This window comes from Triticum aestivum, chromosome 1B, assembly GCF_018294505.1.
Source record: "Triticum aestivum cultivar Chinese Spring chromosome 1B, IWGSC CS RefSeq v2.1, whole genome shotgun sequence".
In the NCBI taxonomy this organism is placed as follows: Eukaryota; Viridiplantae; Streptophyta; class Magnoliopsida; order Poales; family Poaceae; genus Triticum; species Triticum aestivum.
This window is the reverse complement of record NC_057795.1, coordinates 610,505,416-610,515,261: the sequence shown is the minus strand read 5'-3', so window position 1 is coordinate 610,515,261 and position 9,846 is coordinate 610,505,416.

Genomic DNA, 9,846 nt, shown 5'->3' with positions numbered 1-9,846 from the left:
TACGATGCAGGGTACGGTTGCGGCATCGCCTTTTCCCCCTCTGCCTACGAAGGGCCGGCATGGCTACAGTAGGTCGTACCGCTGGAAGATCTCCGGTGAGATACGGCACTGTTGCCATGCCTGCCCTGACCTTAGCCACAGTACGCAGTGCACTGTGCCCACGACGCTGGCATGTACGACCCGAAGGCGGTGGGGCCGCCTGTCAGTGGGAGGGCCGAAGCAGGCCTGGGCAACCCGAAGACGGGCCCGTGGGAGTCGGCCTCCCTGGAGTCGGCCGACTCCTCCCGGGCCCCACAAGCCATTAATCAGATAAGATGGGGAATGGCGACAGTGATCGCCCGATAGACGGCGGCACTGTTGCCACGACCCGATGACCGAGCCTGCGTCATCAGGAGTGCCGCTATAGTATCAAGCCTGTCCGCGGGACCCGCCAGTCGGCGGGCCCCAGAAGCCGGCAGGAAGGACGACGGCTTGAGAGACAGATGGCTGGGACCCGCGCCCAGCCGGATTACTATTGTACCCCCGGGGGGTAGGCCTATATAAACCCCCCGGGGCACCCATGCCAGGGGTTCGAACCTAGAGAGGAAGATAGATCAGATAGCCCAGGGAGGAGAGAGCCAGCCTTGCCCTCTCCTACCTCCCGAAACAGCTCCAGGAGCACCATTGTAGTTACCTTGCTTTAGTGATCATGCGAAGACCCCGCAGAGCAGCAGTAGGGGTGTTATCTCCTAGGAGAGCCCTGAAGCTGGGTAAGTTCCGCCGGCGTGCATGTCTTCGCCTCATCCCGCTTCCAGGCACCGGCGACGTTCTACTCGCTCCCACCATGATAAGCCATCCTTTGCATATGTCGTACCCAACCCCCGACAGTGACCGATTTTAGAACTTTGTGAAACCCTAGCAGTCTCGGTGCCACCGAATTGTGACTCGGTCTGACCTAGTTCACTAGTTTAGGTTCCAAAATTGCTTCAGTATCACCGTGTTTGAAAATCGGTAGATCTGAAATGCTTTCTGTGGAAACTAAAACTAAGTTTTTTGAACCATTCTTTTGCAAAAATCTCTGCATTTTGTGATGCTCATCCACTCTATCTCATATATAACTATTCATAGGGTCAGCAGTTAGTGATTTGCAGCATGTCAGACCAAAGTGATAGTCAGAACAAGTCAGCAGAGCAGATTCACATGAGTGAGGGCACTAGTCCCTCTAGCAGCTCAGATGATGGGAGCAGAAGCACTCCAAGCAATTTGCCCAAAGCAGCCACAAGAGCTAGAAGGAAGAGAACCTCGGACTCTGAGGATGAGGATTATGTTGCTGCTGAAGATGAGGCTACTTCCAAGAAGGTAGTGCTCAAGAAGGTGCTCAGTTCAACTGCAGTAAAGCCAGGCATGAAGATCAAAAGGCCAGCAGGAAGACATCCAATGTCCAAAGCCAGAGGATCAACTCAAGTACCTGAAAAGCCTGATCCCAAAGAGCCAGCTGCAGAAGGAAAGAAAAGGAAGGAAAGGGTCAAGAAGACCATGGCCAGAGTTGTTGGGCAATCTTCCATGATGGAAGAGGGAGAAGAGGTTGCTGAACCAGCACCCAAGGCACAAAAGCTGATGGGTGGTGCTATAAAGTCAGGGGTTGTAACATCAAAGCCCAAAGAAGCACCCAAAGCTGCCTCCAAGCCCAAGATTGCACCAAAGAGAAATACCAGGAGTATACCAGCAGCTGAGAACAACAAGGCCCCAATGCCTGAGGTTGCTGCTGAGGAAAATGAAGAAGGGCAGATCTTAAGGAAGCTCAAACCCAAGATCCTAGACCACAATGATGCTCATCCTGTGGCTGAGAACATGAAGATCAGGAGAGACTCAGGGTTGAGGCTATGGAGAGAGTCAGATCCATATGCCACTAGGAGAAGGACTGCTATACATTATAGGTTCCACACCAAGGAGCAGCAGGACTTCTGTGAGACAATCTTGTTGGACAAGAAGCCCATAGTGTGTGATATGAGGTGGGTCGACTGGACCTACATGAAGGAAAATGAGGAACACTATCCTGGAGTGCAAGACAGTTTCATTGCTTGTGGAGTTGCAGATTTTGTTGGGCAGAAGCTCACCAACTGGAATGATGAACTCATCATGCAATTCTACTCCACAGCACACTTCTATCCAGATGGCAGGATAGTATGGATGTCTGAAGGAACGAGATACCAGTCAACCATTGAGGAATGGGAAAGTCTGATCAATGCCCCAAAGGAGAGTGAAGATGACTTGGACATTTATGCCAAGAAGAAAATGGATCATAACTCAATGTCACATATGTACAAGGAGATCCCTGATGAAGCACTTGAGATTTTCAAGTTTGGATCAGTTCATTTTCTTCTGTCAGGGCTGCCTACGATCAACCAGATCCTAAGGCACACTCTTTTGCCCAAATCAGGTGATCACAACATGATTCGAGGGCATGCAATAAACTTGCTACATGTATTTGATGTGCCCCAGAAATTCAAGGTCATGAGCCTTATGGTTAAAACTATCAAGAGGATTGCAGTAGACCAGAAGAGAAGTTGTGGATATGCTCCACAGATTCAGGAGTTGATTAACTCAAAGATGGGCACAGGAAAATATCAGTTGGATAAAGAACATTTTGCTCTCTATCTAGACTTTGAGGACAATCAAGTTGTCATGAATGAGGATGAACCATCATCAGTGCAAGCTCAAGCAAAGAAGGAGAAAGCAAGGAAAGAGAAGGCTGCCAAGATGCCAACTCAAGAGGAGGCATCTGAGTATTTCTTGAAGAACAAGCAGGAGCAGCTTGGTTACTTGATAGCATCAACACTAAGGATTGAGAAGGGGTTGGCCACCCTAACTCAAAACCAGGAGAGCCTGGAAAGGATCATGGAACAAAAATTCTATGATCTTGATGTAAAAGTAACTGAGATTCAGTCTGTTGTGGAACAGCTTCACGATGACATGCAGGAGAGGAAGGGCAAGACAACCACTAATGCATTTGCCAGAGTGCCTAGAGCTCAGAGGTCAGATGCAGTGCCTGTGACAGACACAAGAGCCACATCATCTGCACCAGCTAGAGCTCCTACAGCTCCAGTGCAACCAGCTCCAGCACCAACTCCTCCAGCTCCATCTACATCGACAGAAGCCTTCATTCTTGGAGTTATCCGTACACCACCACCACCTGTAGACCAAGCCTGAGAGACGATCTAGCACTATGCATTTTCTATGAACTTTTTGGTAACTTGTTGCCAAAGGGGGAGAAAAATGTATAGATCATAGACTTTGAGAGAGAGATTTGCTGTTTTTTGTTCTCTCTTGTCTTTTTGGTTAAACTTGTTTGTTTTTTGATTGCTTGAGATACTATGCAATTACCTGTGAGACATTGATGATCATGTGTTTGATCATAAGCTACACTTATGCATGTTTGGTGATATTATCTTACCTATCCTTATATGATCATTCATTTTACTTGGTGATGAGTGCATGTATTCAATCTCTATTATTTTGAGCGCTCCACCAAGATGTATGTGACATGGAAGAGTAACCCATGAGCCTAATTTCTTGTGCATTTGCAGTCCAAAGCAAATCTTAAACTATGCACAAATTTAGGGGGAGCTCTTGCTTATCACATACTTCTCAAAGCGACGATGTTTTTTTCAATCTTATTATCATTTGTCGAAGCTTTGATCTATATGTTGTCATCAGTTACCAAAAAGGGGGAGATTGAAAGTGCAACTATCCCTAGGTGGTTTTGATAATTCATAAGAACATGTAGCTCATTGAGCTAATGCTATTCCAAGACTATTATTTCAGGAAGCTCAATGAATGGCATGGCATGGATGATGAAAGTGGATCCCTAAAAATATCAAGGACAAAGGATTGGCTCAAGCTCAAAAGCTCAAGACTCTACATTTTATATTTCAGTGATCCAAGATCACATTGAGTCTATAGGAAAAGCCAATACTATCAAGGAGGATGAGGTGTTGCTTAATGAGCCTCTTGCTTCATGTGCTTAGTGATATGCTCCAAATATCCTCAACTACTTTCTCACATCCTCATTTGACCTAAACCTAAAGCCAAAATCGGTCACACCGATTCTTTCTATCTGGCGCCACCGAGTTCAAATGTCATAGCCACTACCACAAACCCTAGGCAAATCGGTCTCACCGATAGGGATCTCGGTCTCACCAAGATGGGATTGTAATCTCTCTGTTTCCCTTCATAACGTTTCGGTCTAACCGGAGTGAGCGATCGGTCCCACCGAGATTGCAATGTAAACTCTCTGTTTCCCTTTTGTAACATTTCGGTCTCACCGAAAAGGGCAAATCGGTCCCACCGAGTTTAGCTGACCAACTCTCTGGTTAGCTAATTACCAAAATTGGTCTCGCCGAGTTTGTGTAATCGGTCTCACCGAGATTGCGTTATGCCCTAACCCTAACCATATCGGTCCTACCGAGTTGCATGTCGGTCCCACCGAAAATCCTAATGGTCACTAGGTTTACTAAATCGGTCTGATCGAGTTTGTTGATTCGGTCCCACCGAGATTGGTAAATTGTGTGTAACGGTTAGATTTTGTGTGGAGTCTATATATACCCCTCCACCTCCTCTTCATTCATGGAGAGAGCCATCAGAACAAACCTACACTTCCAACTTACCAGTTCTGAGAGAGAACCACCTACTCGTGTGTTGAGGCCAAGATATTCCATTCCTACCATATGAATCTTGATCTCTAGCCTTCCCCAAGTTGCTTTCCACTCAAATCTTTTTTCCACCAGATCCAAATCCTATGAGAGAGAGATGAGTGTTGGGGAGACTATCATTTGAAGCACAAGAGCAAGGAGTTCATCATCAACGCACCATTTGTCACTTGGGAGCCTCCGACAAGATTGTGGAGTTGAACCAAGGAGTTTGTAAGGGCAAGGAGATCGCCTACTTCGTGAAGATCTACCGCTAGTGAGGCAAGTCCTTCGTGGGCGACGGCCATGGTGGGATAGACAAGGTTGCTTCTTCGTGGACCCTTCTTGGGTGGAGCCCTCCGTGGACTTGCGCAGCCGTTACCCTTCGTGGGTTGAAGTCTCCATCAACGTGGATGTACGATAGCACCACCTATCAGAACCACGCCAAAAACATCCGTGTCTCCAACTGCGTTTGAATCCTCCAAACCCTTCCCTTTACTTTCTTGCAAGTTGCATGCTTTAATTTCTGCTACGTATATACTCTTTGCATGCTTGCTTGATTTGTGTGATGATTGCTTGACTTGTCCAAAGTTTGCTAAAATCTGCCAAACTCTAAAATTGGGAAAAGGTTAAGTTTTTAATTGGTCAAGTAGTCTAATCACCCCCCCTCTAGACATACTTCAAGGTCCTACAGGCGACCTCTAAGAAGAGAGAGAGTTCTTAGAGGCAGTGAAAAATGCACACTATGGATGCTCTAATCCAACTTACAGGAGTAGTAAAATGTATTCTTGTGGTTCATGTTTTCTTTGGTCTTGCTTGTCTAGTCAAAATTATCATTGGAGTTCGTGCAAAATGGAGGTCCGTTTGGGGTCGTGCATTGGAGTTGGCCTTACAAGTGGGACCGTAGTTGAGGAAACCGACTATCGGCAAACCCCCACCTCGCCCGCCGCGCGATGGCTGAAGTTAGAGAAACGACGAGGTTGAAGAGATTGCTCTAGCACGGACTCCAAGAAGAAATATGGTGTCAGATGGATGTCGTGGTGGTGGCGTGTGCCGTACTCCTGGACGTGAATGCTTGTTCTGGCCCATGCCACCCTACTACTCCTACTACTTACTATATAGTACTAGTATCGAGGATTCGAGGTGCTGGTTACGTACAACGAACACATTAACATAATGCTACAGTAAAAACACCCGCCCGACGCGCGAAGCATGTGAAGCTAGTACAAATAGTGTACTACTATTGTTGATTGGCCTCATTCGATAACCTGTTTCAATGCACGTACAATTATGTATTCGGAAAATATTTTTTTGCCTCGTTGCACCACTCACTCAGAGAAGCGACTCGAAAGCCATTCATAAATTTAGTAAGTTTATCACAGGCATATCATTTTATTACATACAACAGGTCATCAACCCACATCAACAATGAGGATACATTATAAATACTAAATTTTCACCCCACAACAAATAACAAGCAATGAAATGAACTTCAACTCAACCATTCCTCGGCGTTGGAAACGCTTGCTTTGAACCACAAGTGATTCTATGGGACGGGCCATCTATTGTCGATCTCGAGACCAACGCAGGACTGATCATCCAGGCTGAAGCGGCCTACTATATCAGTACCAGGGTAGGGAACCACCCAAATGTCCAAGGAATAGACACAGTTGCTTCTCATAAATGGTACTAGTAACGTTGTGTCAACAGCAGTTGGATCGTCTTTCACCATCGTCGGATAGTTTTGTCCAAGGAAGAGTGAGTTTTCTCCAAGACTATCAATTCTGTACCAGGGAGAAGGTGTTGGCGCTAGCACACTAGTATCCATCTCGAATACCATGCAATGGGTGTTGGAATAGGTCGGGAGAGTGCGACCATGGGAGACAACACGTGCTCCCTCAGTAGTAACAAACTCAATGCGTTGGATACACACAAGAAGAGGTGATCCATCGGAGTTAGTTGCCAGGCGCCACTGAGTATATACGTTCTACTCGCCCTCATGATCGTGATCATCACCATCGTCATCTCCCCCTTGGTTATAAAAATTTTCAAGTATAGGTGGTGCAATGTTCATAGTACCTTGGAAACACAAGAAGAAGGTTAATTAGTAAAGGGAAACTTGCTAACCCGCATGCATGTGGATGAAACAATTATAATTATGCTGGAAGACAAACATACCGAAAGTATAAGGATTCCATGCAAAAACAGTGCCACGAGTGGTGGCAGCAAACACAAGGCCCTCGTATTGAATTGCATCACAGTACAAATCCATGTATAGAAACTAATTTTTTAGAAATATCCATCCAGTCGAACCACGAAGGACGGCAACAAGCTTGTCGAAGATAGCAACAACTTCATAGTTGTTGTAATTCCAAGAGCGGTTGGGAACTCGACACATTGCTATCTTCTGTAGAAGACAGTCACAATGATCGTATTTGAATGTGCGTATAATACCGGTGTGCTCAACCTCTGGGCAGTCTGCTGAGATTTTTGGAAGTGGAACCCGGTCACGAGTGTACACATTCACAAGTTCCCACTCGCAGTTGGACCCAATGTAAACAACCCAATCTCCATTTGCGCCTGCCCAATCCTTGCCCTCAAGCGATGGCATCTTAACATCATACGTATCATTATCAAGCGGCATCAACTTGCACAAGGCGAGGCCTCCGTCGTCCCTGCGCCAGTATTCATCAGGGTCACGATGAAGAAGATAGGGGAGATCAAACCGCTCCTTGACTCTTGGGTTCCTTGTAATGATGTTATTAGTTGAGTCGGGAATGGGCTTGAACGAACCTGCCATGCTAGCCGAGGTGATGATGTCGCACCGATCAATGAGTTCCTCCACCACGTCATCTTTTAGATCGGGGCAAGAATAACAGGGTCATTTCCGGCCTGTTTCCTCCATGGAGAAGACGATCGAACAATGGCAGAAGAAAGGGTGAAGAGCTGAAGGAAAATGGAGGAGGGAGAGGAAGAGCGTGCGACAGCAGTTCCAAATCGAGAGGGAAAGGCGAAGAGTCAGTGGACGGTTGCCAGTTTGCCACGGTTCACGAATAGGCGCCCTGGCCTACACATCTGTTTGGAAATACTACTACTCGTCGTCGTCTCACTGATATGTTGGAACGGGACCACATGTCAACGAAACATGGTGTGTAATTTCTCGTGCAAAATGCGATCTGGCCGCGTTGGCCCAAGGTGCCGCATTAGATTTTTTTTTTTGAAAGTTTGCCACATTAGTTATCGACCTTTAATTTTTTTTAACATGCAATCTGAATGGATAGCTCATGTGGTCATCACACGTGAGCGGATATAGTGATGGTTGATTCGCCCAAGCAACTTATTACTGTGGGAATATGGGAGTAGCAGCGGATTCAAGGAACAGAGAAATGATGGTTTCTTCGTCCGAGCAACTTACTGTGGCAAAGGTGGGGCTCTGTGATTTGACTGCTCACTAGTCATTACTACTGCGGCGCAACGACCGGGGTGAATCTTTCCCTGATGTTGTGTTGTGCACTCAATATTGCTGCATGGCAGGTGGAGCCGGATGAAGGATGTCCAACATGTCAATGAAACAAAGTTGAATTGTTTCTGGCATTGCTATCAATCCTTCAGGATTTGTTTATATGTACGCATAATTTTGATGAAATTGTATTGTGATGCTATGAAGGTTTCAACTTTGGTTCTCGCAGAAAAAAAAAGGTTTCAACTTAGGATTCATGTGTCTTGCCTCGAGATTATCTCGTTACAACATTCCATCAAATACAAATGAAACTATCATGGCTAATGCATCTCAATGATTCACAGATCAGCGCCAATTTTCACATCACAACTAGAGACAAAGTTGTGAGAAGGTGTACAAATAAAGAAAAAAATATAATTGATCGATGTTGTTCATAGGCATGGCTCCATTTGCTTGGCACAGTGTTCATTGCTTGGCAGCTAGTTTCACCCAGCTCTGTAGCCAAAAAAGAGGTGTATGAAGGACACCACAATCCGATCATTTTGTGCAGCTCCACTAAAATCGAGCAGACCATCCCTATTTGCAAAGATATCCAGTCGGTGTGATTACAATAATAGTGGAACTAGATGATGAAACATAACACACATAAATAGAAGCCGATCACCTCTGCGATCTCTCTTTAGGACTAACTTCTTGTTGGAGAAGATTAGGCACGGAGTTGGATGAGGAGGATAGCAAAACCAATCTCCCTTTCCGCAGTCCCACAGAAATGTGAAAATGTTGCCCGGGTGACATTTTGGCGGAACTGCACAAAACACTCTTCAGAAAAGTGATTTGTGCAGTTCACCAAAAGGTCGCAATAGCAACGAGGTGAAAATGGATATCCTTGTTTGCAAAAGGAGGTCGAAAGGAAACAATCACTGCCCAATAACACAAGTTGAAGACACATACGCTGACAAAAAAGAAGCATGTTCCATGTAATAAGGGAAAGATAGCACATGGTGGTTTATCAAAAATGGTTTGAGGAGGAGATTGCAAGATGGAAAGTACGCCGGCCAAGATACGATTTAAGCAAACAACTAAAGAAGATCCACATGCAGCAACGTGGGAAGATGGGCACTGGAGAAAGGCCGGAGGAAGCTGTACCTGAGGGTCATCGGGATGTTACTAGGAGGGTGCCGGCGGCCGGGATCTGCCCATACTGTGGCAGCGAGCAAGTGGCGAAGGCCCTACCGCATCGGAGCTTGGTCAGAGAGAACGGCAGGTACCACAGATCGAGACGTGTTGCCTCAACACCGTCGAACAGAGAGACGATGCACATCCTCCCTTTCCGCCGGCGGACGGGATGCGGCCGGATCACTGACCAATGCTGAGAGAGAGAGAGAGAGGCCACGGCGGCCTTGTGTGAGATGGTGTGATGAGAGACAAACCCATTTTTCCATTTTTCTCATGGCAATTGTTTTATATTATGTACGTGCCATTGAGGAATATATAACTTTATTTAATGCTAACGCGTCAAGTCGAACTTTTTTCCGTCTAGGCGTGGTAACCGACCCTCCTTCGAGTAAACAACCGCTACACGCGTCAAATTGTCACGTTGGCTGCCTTTTCGTATAGAAACGAACTCCATGGTGTACCCGCGAGGGTGTGGCCGGGAACGAGACGTGAGCACGTGTGTCCTGCGTGCACTTCTTCTTTAGGTGCAGGTACGTACGTGGG